The 13,802-nt window shown below is 41.6% G+C and overlaps 1 protein-coding gene across 31 annotated transcripts in view; it reads left to right on the top strand.

The window, feature by feature from the left end:
* Ank2 (ankyrin 2) overlaps positions 1-13,802 on the top strand; it is a 576,750-nt gene that overhangs the window by 141,602 nt on the left and 421,346 nt on the right. The gene's annotated exons all lie outside the window — the stretch shown is intronic.

The raw sequence follows: 13,802 nt of genomic DNA, 5'->3' as shown, positions 1-13,802 counted from the left end.
TCTCTCTCGTTCTTTCTTTTTTTCCTAGAGACAGTTCTGGCTGTCCTGGAACTCACTCAGTACATCACATCAGGCTGGCCTTGAACTCGGGAGATGTGTATGTTACCATGCCTGGCTTCACTTTCTCATCATTTTTTTTTTAAAAAGAAAGATTGGATCTTTTATTTTCTTTAAAAGTTTTTTTTTTAAAGATTTATTTATTTATTATATGTAAGTACACTGTAGCTATCTTCAGATGCACCAGAGGAGGGAGTCAGATCTCATTATGGATGGTTGTGAGCCACCATGTGGTTGCTGGGATTTGAACTCAGGACCCTCGGAAGAGCAGTCAGTTCTCTTAACCATTGAGCTATCAGCCAGCCCTAAAAGTTTTTTTTTTTTTAATATATATATTTATTGTGTGTGCATGTGTGTGTTGGTGCACATTTATCATGGTAAGTGTGTGGAGGTCAGAAGACAACTTTGAGAGTCAATTTTCACTGTCAATCATGGGATTTGGAAATTAGTGTCAGATCACTGGGTTTATGTAGCATGGTGCACTTATGAACTGGCAGGCCTGAGAACATGTTTAATGTCGTCATATTCTACAGCTAGATGAACCCTAGAGATCATCTAATGACCAGAAGTGATGAAGACACACTCCAGAAACTTAAAGGGAATTATTAAAAAATCAGAATATACTGATTTTTATAATAATTAAAATGTACTTTTCATGCAAATAATACAAAGAAACTTTTAGAATCTGAAAACACTAAGAGTTCGTATTTTAACATATAATTAATTAGTCAATGTCAACATATCTCTTCTTGACAGTCAAGTTTTAGCAGACTGAATAACTTAAAACAGCTCTCAATTATTTTAGATTCTTTTTCTTCTAACTTCACACACACAGAAGCCTTATCCATCCCCCGGTTTTCTCTTTCCCTTTCTGTTCCCAAAGAAATGAGCCTGCTTGTGATGAGAGGAAAAGCCAGCTTTTGTTTCATCGAGTCCTGTCCTGCTTGTGCTGGCACCACCACTGTCTGCGCTGATTTTAGTCAATCCAGTGCCCACATTATGCCAAATTTTTGGTCCAAGTTGAATGGCAAAGTCTTTTCTAAACAAGAAGAGCCATAATCGGCTGTCTCTGTGGTACCAACATGCATCATGGAAGGACAGCCAGACAAGGGAAAGGGTGACCCAGAGGGATGACCAGAGAGGACTGTGGTGCATCGGCTCTGGTGGGGCTTTTAGAAGGCTTGCTAAGGAGATGGAAAAGAAGTCAGAGCCGAAACCCCACACTAATTTGCTGCTCTGATCATATGTGTCATAAAACCATGAGTTACAATCTCAGGCTTCCGTATAAAGAATCCTTTCCATGACAAATTTCAATTTGTGAGGGTTTCCTTAAAACAAGTTTACAGTCAGATTTTAAAGCTAATTTGAGAGAAACTAGACCTCTTACAGTTCCCAGATTCTGTGAGGCTCTTGCTTTTGAAGTTTACTCATTAAAAAATATGAGCCTTAAATTCCCATGAACACAGTGCTTACCATTAGTCATCTCCCAAGGGAGATGCTACACTGTATCCTCTTGGAGGATGCACAATGCTGTTTCCTTTTTCACTTTTTTTTTTTTTTTTTACAGTCAGTGCAATGAATTTTAGTTGTTTTGCCTTTGTTACCTTGTCTCATCCTTTCTTCTCTCACTGACACTGCTCTTTGGCTTTCATGTCTTCTTGTGGGACCCACTAAGTTGCTTGCCTGAGGAGGGGTGGGCAGGTTATTTAAAACTGGAGTGTAGGCAACTTAGCAGTGGCTATACCCCTGAGAAAAAACACTGTCTTCCCAGCAACCATTCCCTGAAGATAGACCCTCAGAGTAGGATGGGGCCGGGCCTCATAAACTCCTCCCTCCTCCGTGATGAGATACATGGTGACAGGCACAATCTTGCTCAGGGCTTGTGCACAGAACAACAGCTGCAGTGACTTTATGAGTGCATGTGGTATCCAGCAGATGTCTGTGTGCAGAACATCCTCCCATCCCCTGGCTCTAACATTCTTTTTTTTTTTATTCCCTTCTTCCATGATTTCTCTGTGCCTTGGGGAAGAGGATGGTCTAGATGTCTTATTAAAAGCCGAGCAGTGTACCATTGCTTACTCTCAGCCCTTCTTCAGTCAGTGGGCAGTTTAAAGCCTGCCGCAGTAAGAAACTCCTCTGAAGGCTCGCTTTCAGTTACTTTGTTACCTGTTCCATACTTCTTGAAGATTTTTTTTTTTTTTTGAAACAGGGTTTCTCTGTGTAGCCCAGGCTGTCCTCGAACTCACAGAGATCCACCTGCCTCTGCCTCCCAAGTGCTGGAATCAAAGACATGATTATCCTGTTTCAAGGTCCCAAGCTTGGATTACAGGTATGCAACTTTATTCCGGTACATGTTTTCCTTTTTGTCTTCTCACCCAGAATCTTTTTTTTTTCTCCTCTAATTTCCTGATTTTTTTTTTTTTAATTAAAATGATGACTATTTTGGCTGGAGAGATGGCTCAGATGTTAGGAGCACTGACTACCCTTCCAGGGGTCCTGAGTTCAATTCCCATCAACCACATGGTGGCTCACAACCATCTGTAATGGGATCTGATGCCCTCTTCTGGTGTATCTGACAGCTGCAATGTACTCATATACATAAAATAGATAAATCTTTTTTTAAAAAAAAGAGCAATGCTAAAACAAAAGTGACTATTTTTACTTTACAAAATTATATGAGAAGTAAAGGCAAAACATGATACGTTCTTCTTAGTTGAACATGCCATGGGTCCGATAGGCTCATGTTTTAATTTATCCCTGGGAAGAACTGAGTTGATGGCTCTCCTTTTGTGTCTCAGCTGTTTGGGAATTACTAAACCCAGGGGGAGTTGTGTAAGTTACGTAATTGGCAGGGATTATTTGAGTTTGAGGAAGCACATTTACTTCTTATGTCAGCCAGAGTTGGACAGAACTTCTTTCTTCAAGGATGCAGGGTTGCAGAGCCCTGTGAAACTGTGGTGTTGTCTTAGCTGAGTGCAGATGTAAACTTATTTATCCCCTTTGCAGCTTTTGAGAAAGAATACATTGTTCTTCAGCATCTTGCCTCTGAGATAAAGATACTGGAGGAAGAGACTAACAGAAGATGAAACAATCACTCAAATAGGCTTAGCAAATATTAAAGCAATAATGCTCATGGTTTGTAATTCATGCAGCCCCTCCCCCATTCATTCTCTTTCACCCCCTTTTCTTCCTTTTAACTCAAGACTTACAAACACTGAACGGTTTTGTTCTTTCACAGCGGCAGAGAGGGAAAATGCTTCCTGGATGGTGCCTCATTGATCTGGGATTTCCTTTCTATTCCCTCAAGATGAATCATGAAACTTGGAGCCTCAGTCTTTGAAGTTCCAGATTCTGGAATGAAAATAAATATCTAAGACTATGTTGTCTTTCTACTATTTGAGCCAATGTGTGAGGCCACCTACAGTCTGCATGGGCTATAGAATCTTGCAAGAAATTGTAAAATGGGCTCATTTTATGTATAATCCCCCTTGGTGTGGCACTAAAGAATAATACTGTGGCAGGAATGGATACCATTTCCATTGGCTCTGTAATATCATTTGACTATTGAAGTGCTGCTTCAGTCCCCAAGAGTTCGTGTTCACTAAAACAGAAAAGGGCGTAGAGGTACAGGAAACCTGTGCTCCAACAAATGATAGGCAGCAATCTTTTTGATAATTCATCATGTTCCAGATATAAAGGTGCTGCTTGAGGCACAGTTCCTGTGTTGTACCTAGAGCTCCTGGCAGGACAGACAGCCCAGGGATAGTGAAACTTATCAACCTTCTAGGTGGAAATGGAGGAAGCCACTGACCGAATGCTGTTTTCACAAAGGCATCAGGGTATTGCACATTAGAAGAGGGGACTAACCTTGGCATGGGAGGAAAGCTTGGTCTTTGGAGTTATACTACCTTTATCAATCTTGGTAAACCTGTTGAGTAAGTAGCTTTAGTGGATTTATTGGTGAACTAGAGTGGGTTCTTTGTTTGTTTCTTCCTTCCTTCCTCTCTCCCTCTCTCTTTTCCTTCCTTCCTTCCTTCCTTCCTTTCTTTCTTTCTTTCTTTCTTTCTTTCTTTCTTTCTTTCTTTCTTTCTTTCTTTCTCCCTTTCCTTCTCCTCCGCTGCTGCTGCTGTTGACAACCTGTGGCCATGTGAATGATAGTCCAGTGTTATACTTCTGAACTATATCCCCATCCCTACCTTTAAGACTGGTCAAGTGGTTATAATGAAACATATATGCACTACATGTGTGTATATATGTGTGTGTAATTCCTTGCTTTAGAAACAACAATTAGTAATTCTTATAATTATTAAGGCTCTAGCCAGGCATGGTGGTGCATGCTTTTAATCTCAGGACTCAGGATGCAGAGGCAGAGGTAGAGGCAGACATAGGTGGATCTCTATGAGTTCAAGGTTAGGTTGTGTCTACATAGTGAGTTTCAAGGCAGGCAGAGATACATAACCAGGACCTGTCTTTAAAAAAATAAAGAATCTAGCAGCTACTAGATTGAGAATCTTATGAAGTGTTGGGTCTGAGTGCTAACTATGCTCTAGCTCCATGCCCAGACCCTGAGTGTACTGGAGCTAGGAAACAGCAGTGATTTCTTGTCCCAGCTAGTGTGGGATTCAGAGTCTAGGTTGTCACCCATATGTTATACTAAGAGGGTACTGAGGTTCATTTGCAAAGCATAATTCTTCTCTTTCTGCTTGTATTGGTTTATACTTTTGAGTCCTGGACTCATAGAATATGAGATTTTAATAGTTTTACCAATAATAATGATTTCTAGAAAGCCAACCCGACTCCATATAATTTACTATATCATTTGCTGCACAAGTGTCGTTTAGACTGATGAAATTTACAAATCTTCAAAATTTACATATTTAAAAATACCTCCTTTATGTGTATAAAAATGCCACAATGAAACCCATCACTCTGTAAACAATTAAGCAATTAGTAAAACCTTGAAATATTACCTATACTCTAGTGAATTCATTATTACAACAGATGATGTAACTGGGATAAGATTATTCTAACTATATATTTGGCTTTTTTTCTCAATTGCTTTTATGTTCTCTTAAAAAAATCCATTCTGATATCTTAATTTTTATCTTGGGCCTCAGAATTGTAGCTCAAGGGCCCTTGCCTAGCCCTTGGCAGGGTGTGAAGCTGTAGGGCTCAATTTCTAGGGCTGTAAAATGAAACAAAAAGCGTACAGATTTTAACTATAATCTTATAAGCAGTTATAAGGATACTGACTTCATCTTTCTTGTGTATAGTGAAGATGTTCCTATTTCTTATGGTGATTGATGGGGTTAATATGATATAGTTGACAGACCACTGAGAAAAGCCTATTATACCAATAGGTGTGGGTGTCATTATGGTCATAAGTGCATAGGAATCTAGTTTGCCATAGAGATCCTCAAGGGTGGGAATTAGCTCAGTTAGTAGAGTGATTGCTTAGTATACATGTAGTGAGAACCTGCCTCATAGCAACAGGTGCAGAGTGATGGAGGATGCTCGGTGAGAACCTGCCTCATAGCAACAGGTGCAGAGTGATGGAGGATGCTCGGTGAGATGCTGCCTCATAGCAACAGGTGCAGTGTGTTGGAGGATGCTCAGTGAGATGTTGCCTCACAGGAACAGGTGCAGAGTGATGGAGGATGCTCAGTGAGATGCTGCCTCATAGCAACAGGTGCAGCGTGATGAGGATGTTCAGTGAGATGTTGCCTCACAGGAACAGGTGCAGAGTGATGGAGGATGCTCAGTGAGATGTTGCCTCATAGCAACAGGTGCAGAGTGATGGAGGATGCTTAGTGCCATCTTCTGGCCTCTCTATATGTACATACTCTCTCACACAGACACATACAAACACAAATAAATACGTAAATAAATATTTAAATATTTATGAATATAAAGGAACATTTAAAATACAAATACAAACAATTTAAGCAGTCAATGATTTTAATCTCCCTAAAAAGAAATGTCTGGGTGGTACCTTCCACATTTATAAACACATGGAGTCCCTTGTCCGCAACAGAAATTGTAATTTCTTTTTCTTTACTTCTCTAGTATTTTTTTTTAAAATTCCTACCGCATAGTAAGTGCTCAGGAAAGGAAAAGATGAGGTATCAAGGAACCATATTCTTGAAAGTGGTGAACTAGAGCATATGGAATAGGCTACCACAAGAGCTCAGAGACAGGCATGACCACGGCGTGGTGGAAAGAGCACAAGGTTGGATGTCAGTAACTCTTGTGCCTTGCATTCTGATTTTGTCATTTTATGTGTATGTGACATTAAACTAGCAAGAGACTCTTGCTATATCACTACAGAGAGTGATCATGAAATTGAGCTCAGTACACTGTAATAATTACCCTGTTTCTTCAGGTTCTTTTTGCTTTGTGTTAGAGACGGGTTCTTACGTATTCCAGAGCAGTCTCAAACTCATCATTTACCCAAGAGTGATCTTAAATTTCTCATTCTCTTCCTGCTTTCTCCAGCTCCCCAGCACTGGGGATTCTAAGCAGTACTAACATGTCCAGTATATCAGATGGTCAAGTTCAAACCCAGAACTCCCTGAACCTGGGAGCTTTCTCACCTAGGATGAAAGCTAGCAAGCCCCAGAGATCATCTTGTTTATGAACCCTTGGAGCTGAGGTTACAAATGTGTGCCAGATGGGACCTGAAATTCAGTCCTCATGATGGATCAGCAAGGGGTCTTCACCACTGATCCGTCTCTCTAGCACCTGTATTTTGTACAATTTTATGTACATTATGTATTCCATTAGTAAGTGTGGATTGTCCTTGTACTTTCAAAGAATTGGCTACTTTGAGGAAGATATATATTTGGCAATACATTACCTTAAGGAATTGAACATTTTTAGGGTGTATAGAACACTCCATAATTTCCTAATAGAAGATTGTGGAAAACAGTAAAATTCAAGGATTCTTTTTTTTTTGGTTTTTCGAGACAAGGTTTCTCTGTGTAGCCCTGGCTGTCCTGGAACTCACTATGTAGACCAGGCTGGCCTCAAACTCAGAAATCCGCCTGCCTCTGCCTCCCAAGTACTGGGATTAAAGGCGTGCGCCACCACCGCCCAGCTAAAATTCAAGGATTCTTGAAGGCATGATATTCCTTTGGATTAAGTCATTCCTGGAACTCAACATCCTATATTTTCTACCACCCTCAGTTCTTCTAGCTTGACTCCACAGGACTGGAGCAATGATGGAAGATTTACGCTCATGTTTTAGCTGTTCTTTCTTTTAACTTTTGAACGTCAAAGGAGTGTGTTGTGAAACAGTAGCGCTCATAGACACAATGAGGTTGCAAAAGAGAGCCAAGCCTGTGTCCAGTGTCTCTTTTATTTCAGTCTTTGACCAACAAGAATTTCCATTAATTCCTTGAGTGCCCAGGAGGCTTAATGAACACAGATCACCGGTGACATCAGGACACTGGTGCATTTTGTGCTGGGGCTTTGTGCGTCCTGTCCCAAAGGAGACCCTTAGACATAACGCATGAGCACGCCGGCTAATGATCTAAGGGTAATTCTGTTATCCTTAATGCTTTTAAACATATTTTCCTAGTGGAAATTTTTATCAAGATAAGCACTGAAGCACTTAGCATTGTTGCTCCCATATTCCATTTGTCTGAATAAAAACAGATAACACCAAAACCAGACATCTTGAGCTAATAGCCCATGGATGACATCAATACAGTACTTAGCAAGAACTTGATACACTTACTATAAAGCCTTTTAGTTGTCTTTCACTGACTCTTGAGTAGGCAAGTCCATTTTCAAATTAGATGAGAAAAATCACTCAAAGTGGGATTTTCAGAAGAACTTTCATTTATTACCGGCAATCACTGCTACACTCCCCACAAACTTTACAACCTGTTAGATGTAGAGTGCTCTCTCCCTCTCTGGAGAGAGGGAGAAGGCCGTGGCTGTCGACTCTCTGGAGAATTACATAGCTAGTTTTCACTGCTCTCCCAAGGTCCCAGGTTTTCTGTGATGCTCAAGTAGCAGCCAATTCCCAGGTGCTGACATATCCATATTATCTTAGGCAGAGTACACATCAACACGGTCTCCAAAGGAACCTTTCTAATGCACAGACATCTTGGTTCCATTTACACTCTGCCCATGGTTCTGCAACGCCTGTCCTCCAACTGATGAGCTTGTTCACTCTCCTGAGTTATTTATAATCTCCAAAATCAAAATGTAAACAAAAGCTCTGAGGGCCAGTGAGATAGCTCAGCATGGGTTGTCTCCAAGCTTGACAATTCAAGGTCCATCTCAGGAACCCACAGGGCAGAGGTGAGAGCTGACTTCACAAGTTGTCCCCTGACTTCTGCACTCACCAAGGCACATGTATCCACCCTCATGAATGAATGAATGAATGAATGAAGAAAGAAATATTAATACGCAAAAATGATATCCTTTGCTGAAGGTAATTTGAGAAAACCATTCAACTCCAAGAGCATATATAAAAGAGAAAGTATTCAAACTGTCCATAGTTCAGTGCCCGCACACCATAGCTCTTAAGCCTTGCAAATGTGTTGCTTTAGTGAGTCGAACTCATTTTGTTTGAGAAAACTGCACAAAGGAAGCATTTGTACACAGTGTCCCATCACCCATCACCTGTCACCCCATTGTTGTCTCAGTTCCTAGCCTCTCTGTCCAACCTCCTCCAGGAGAAAGGAACCCACCCAGGAGTGCCTGGATGGATCTGCAGTCTGGCTGGACCCAGAACACAGTGCATTTGACTCATTTAATTTATATCCATTGGCTCTTTAGAGTGCTGTGTCTCTAGCCATGGAGGAGGAGCTGCAATACAATTTCAAAGTTTCGTTAGTTTGTTTGTTTTACTGGTTACGATGTAGACTGTGGATTGTAGGTTTTGTTGAGAGGAAAGCCATTTATTCTCCAGCGGCACATTCTCCCCTGCAAACACAAATTTCTGCTATGCTGAGTCTGTTGTTTAGGCCTTTTCTTTGTTAAAGCAAGTCAGAAGTCCAAGAGGTATTGGAAAGAAAGCACAAATCATTTTCAGTAGAACTAAACAGAGGGGTAGATGCTTAAAACTTCTCAGTGCACTGAGAGTTCTCACCGTGGGAAAGATAATGGAAGTCTGGATGCAGGGGCTGTTTTTCTCCAAGTAGAGAAAGCTACGCTTTTGAGGTTGTGCTTATGAATCTCTCACATGTGGAGAAAGGGGGTTCAAGAGCCTTTGGCCAAGGCTCTCAGAGTCTCCCAAGTTTCTAGTTATTTCTGCTTTCACTAATCTAAGGCATTTTTCACTTCTCTCTTTGTTCAGCCTTGGTCTTGTAGTCATGGTCACTTATTGCTCCAAGCACAGCCCCTCCCTTGTCTGTCAGACTGTTCTTCACCCAGAACAGACCACTCACTTCACTCCTGAGTGAGGAAGCACAGCTTACTTACTACATACACCCACCTCTGCATCCACCTATGTATTTGTCAGGCTCTAGAAGAGCCACTGTATCAGGCTCCTGTCAGCATGCAACTTCTTGGCATCCACAATAGTGTCTGGGTTTGGTGACTGTATATGGGATGGATCCCCAGGTGGGGCAGTCTCTGGATGGCCTTTCCTTCAGTCTCTGCTCCACACTTTGCTTCCATATTTACTCCAGTGAGTATTTTGTTCCTTATTTTGCTTCCATTGTATAAATGTACCACATTTTCTGTATCCATTCCTCTGTTGAAGGACATCTGGGTTCTTTCCAGCTCCTGGCTATTATAAATAAGGCTTCTATGAACATAGTGGAGCATGTGGCCTTGTTATATGTTGGAGAATCTTTTGGGTATATGCCCAGGAGTGGTATAGCTGGATCCTCAGGTAATATTGTGTTCAGTTTTTCTGAGGAAGCACCAGACTGATTTCCAGAGTGGTAGTACAGCTTGCAATCCCGCCAACAGTGGAGAAGTCATAATCTTTTCTTATAGTCCAGTCACTATCCCCTTCCCAGTCCGCCCTCCAACTGTTGCTCATCCAGTTCATCTTCTCCTGTCTCCTCCAACCTTAACCACCATCCCCACCAAACCTCCCCACTCCCTGGGGCCTCAAATCTCTTGAGGTTTAGGTGCATCTTCTCTCACTGAGGTCAGACCAGGCAGTTCTCTACTGTATATGTGTTGTGGGCCTCATATCAGCTGGTGTATGCTGCCTGGTTGGTGGGCCAGTGTCTGAGAGTCTCGGTGGTCCAGGCTAATCGAGACTGCTGGTCTTCTTATAGGGCTGCCCTCCTCCTCAGCTTCTTCCAGCTTTTCCCTAATCAAGCCCAGGAATCCCCGGCTTCTGTCCATTGGTTGGGTCTAAGTATCTGCATCTGACTCCTGTCTGTAAGCATACCATAGCATCAGCAAAGGTGTCAGTAATTAGAGCTTGCTGTGGGAGGGACCAGTCCACAGTTAGTGTTGCCACCCTTGAGCTGGTGGTCCTGGGTGCTGTAAGAAAGCAGGCTGAGCAAGCCAGAGTGAGATGGCCAGTAAACAGTACTATTCCATTGTCTCCACATCTGCTCTTGGTTCCAGGTTTCTGCCCAGTTTGAGTTCCTGTCCTCACTTGCTTTGGGTCATTGTGTTTAACTACAGCAATAGTAACCCTAGCTAAGAGAGAATTTAGATGGACAAGATAATCTATCTCAAGCTAATGTTTTGGATAATGTGATTTTTAAAAGAGGTTAGCCTTTTCATATCTCAAGATATCATACCTTTTATTTTTACACATTATCGACGTGGTTAGAGACTTGCTTATCAGAGATGAATCTGCTACTAAAGTTCCTTTCTCTGTGAAAAATGAAGGGACTGAAGCAATGACCTCTGTGGGACTTTTCTAGTCCTGTAAATGTGCACACACTGATGAGCTTTTGTTTTCTTGGACAAGGAGAGGCCAGATGGAAGCCTGTCTTCCCATGGTGTGCATTTTCTTGGTCAGTGGTTGAGCACCTACTTGGGATCTCTGCAGACAATGCATGACAGTTCCCAGAGCACCGCCTTTTAGCTTGGAGCAGCAAAACTTCTCTCTAGCAGACATCTCAACTCACATCTCTGCAATAGGTTAAAGTTCCCATCGTCTCTTAGAGCGATCTATCAGCTAATTTCGTCTGAATTCTTTTGGAATCTGGGAAGTCTATGTAGGGGTGATGGAGAAAGTATGTATATTCCTCTCAGGTATCGTGAATGAACAGAAATTCAACATCTAATCATAGTATTAATTTGTCATATATCGACTGAGAAAAAGCTGAAAAGTACTTTTGTTTATTTCATAGAGGGATAGGCCAACAATTTTTCTTTTATTCTGTTTTATTTCAAAGCAGTTTAATGTTTATGGAAAGGTTGAGCAGGCAGGAAGAGTATTTTTTGAGCGTTGGTTAATTTTTGTTACTTGACATAAACTATAGTCACCTAGGAAGAGGGACCCAGCCACTGAGGGCTTGCCTCCATCAGGCAGGTCTGTGGGCATGCTGGAAGGGCCTTGATTTGATTGATCATTGATGGAGGAGGTCCAGTCCACTGGGAGTGGTGTCACCCCTACGCAGGTGGTTCTGGATTGTATTAGAAAGCTGGCTGAGTAGGGGGAGCAAGCCAGAAAGCAAGCCAGGAAATAGCATTCCTCTCTCATCTCTGCTGCAGTTCCTGTCTTGACTTCCCTGATGATGGACCACAATCTGGAAGCGTAAGCCAAATAAACCCTTTCCTCCCCAAGTTGCTTTAGGTCAGTGTCGAATCATAACAATAGAGAAACAAACTTGAACATCTACTATTACCTCCTCTGTCAGTTGCCTCAATCAATAGTGTCTCAAGTTAATCTGGTACATACATTATAACTGGTATACATTATTATTATTAAAATTACATTTATTAGTTTTATTGTGACGACTCAAGGTGCATAGTTGATTGAGATTATTGGGTGTTTTTCGAATATTATTTTTTTAAAAAAATATTTGTTACTGTGTGTGTATGTGCATATGATTTGTGTGTGCACATACCGTGATATGATTCTCTTCTCTCCGTCCAGTTTCATGTGGGTTCTGGGGATCAAACTCAGGCTGTCAAGCTTACACAGCAAGCACGGTGTTTCCCTGGTGTTTGACCCAAAGGTCTCTCTGTTCTGGCCGGCTGCTTTGATGCCGTTTTCTCAGCATCTTCTCTGTTGGAACAATGTACTGCTTTCCCTAGCTTCAGTGACTTTAACAGGTTGAGGAGAGCTGAGGCACTGAGGTCATTCTGGGATACCCGCTGCTGGAATTTGTGAAGTGCATTTTTTTTTTCTCATGTAATTAGACTGCATTATGCTTTGGGGAAAATGATCCTAGAATAAAGAGCCATGTCCATCACATCTCATTAGAGATAACTTCGCCGATTTGACTCATCCCTGTGGACAGGAGCCTGACTGGCTGATAAACTGTCTGCGAGGGTTTTCCAGTGAACTCAACCATTCTGAAACTGTAATTGACTATTCTTTTCCAACAAAGATGCTAGATTCCAGAGGAAGAATTTGGAAAGTTACGCATATCTATATCTAGTCTTGATGATAATAAAGGTGAAGGAAGAACCACCTCCTCATTCATTTTCTGGATGAAGAGCACCTTCATCCTCTAAGCTCCCAACTGCCCTCCCTCCACTCTGCACAGGAGGCCAGCTTCCCTGGTCCCAGGCAGCTCAGCAGGAGGCTGAGGGGGAGGTGACATTCTCCTATGGGACGCGTCACCTCCATGAAGGAATGGCTGCCCTGTGGACACTGACCTAGGTCTGTCAGTTCAGATATTTCATTCTGGGCTGAGGTATCTGATGTAGCACAACGGATGGGCATTTTCAGCCTTTGTCAATGCCTTGCTTGGAGAGGGAAAGGCATTTCCTAATTCCCGTTGGCCTCTTCCTAGCTAGACTCAACCCAGGCTGATGGGACTGAGAAATGTGGCCACTGCGGGCAGTGTCACTATTTTTATTTAAAACAAAAAGATGGCCATAGGATGTAGTGCAGCGATGGGGTGCTGACATGGAACACGCCAAGTAAACTCCTTCTCCAGCAACACAAATCCAAACCAAAATAACCAAAATGAGTGAAAGAAATATTGAAAAGTACATTTCAGAGAACATTTATTTGGACATTTGTCTTATCTTTATGCTAGTGGAGCTAGAAAACTCTTCATGGACTGTAGATGTGTCCTCCATGATGAGATTGCTTCTCTACATTTGAATGGAAAGAGTTCCCTTTAAATCAAACCCTTTATATAAGTTAAGTGTGTGTTTATATATTTCATGAGTGACATCCAAAGTAATTCAAAAATTATGTATATACTACTTCACACATTTCCCTTAATTTTGATATTTAATATTTATGCTCTTGCTTACATGAACACACATGTGCAATTACTTCTTTTTCACACATATTAAAGACTTATTTTTTTGCCATTAACATAGATAGTAGGGTAAAAACTACACAATTTTCTTTCTAGAATTTGGGGACATACTGCCCCCTTTTGAGTTATTTTATTGGAAGTAAATCATAAAACCTATGTGAATTAGATTATGTTTTAAACATTCTTGCATTCATTATATTTTAAATGTCCCTGCTACTATGCCTACATGCCTAGACTTTACCTCGTTATAGAGAGAGGGTGCCAAATATCCTGGAGTTCATTGATTGACCAGACTGGTGGTCTTGTGATCCCTCAACATCCTCTGTCTCTGATTCTCCCATCAGTGAGGGCCTATGTCACAATGCCCCA

Source organism: Mastomys coucha, unplaced genomic scaffold (assembly GCF_008632895.1).
Source record: "Mastomys coucha isolate ucsf_1 unplaced genomic scaffold, UCSF_Mcou_1 pScaffold16, whole genome shotgun sequence".
Taxonomy (NCBI): Eukaryota; Metazoa; Chordata; class Mammalia; order Rodentia; family Muridae; genus Mastomys; species Mastomys coucha.
The sequence above is the reverse complement of the archived record's forward strand: the minus strand, read 5'-3'. Positions and strand labels throughout refer to the sequence as shown.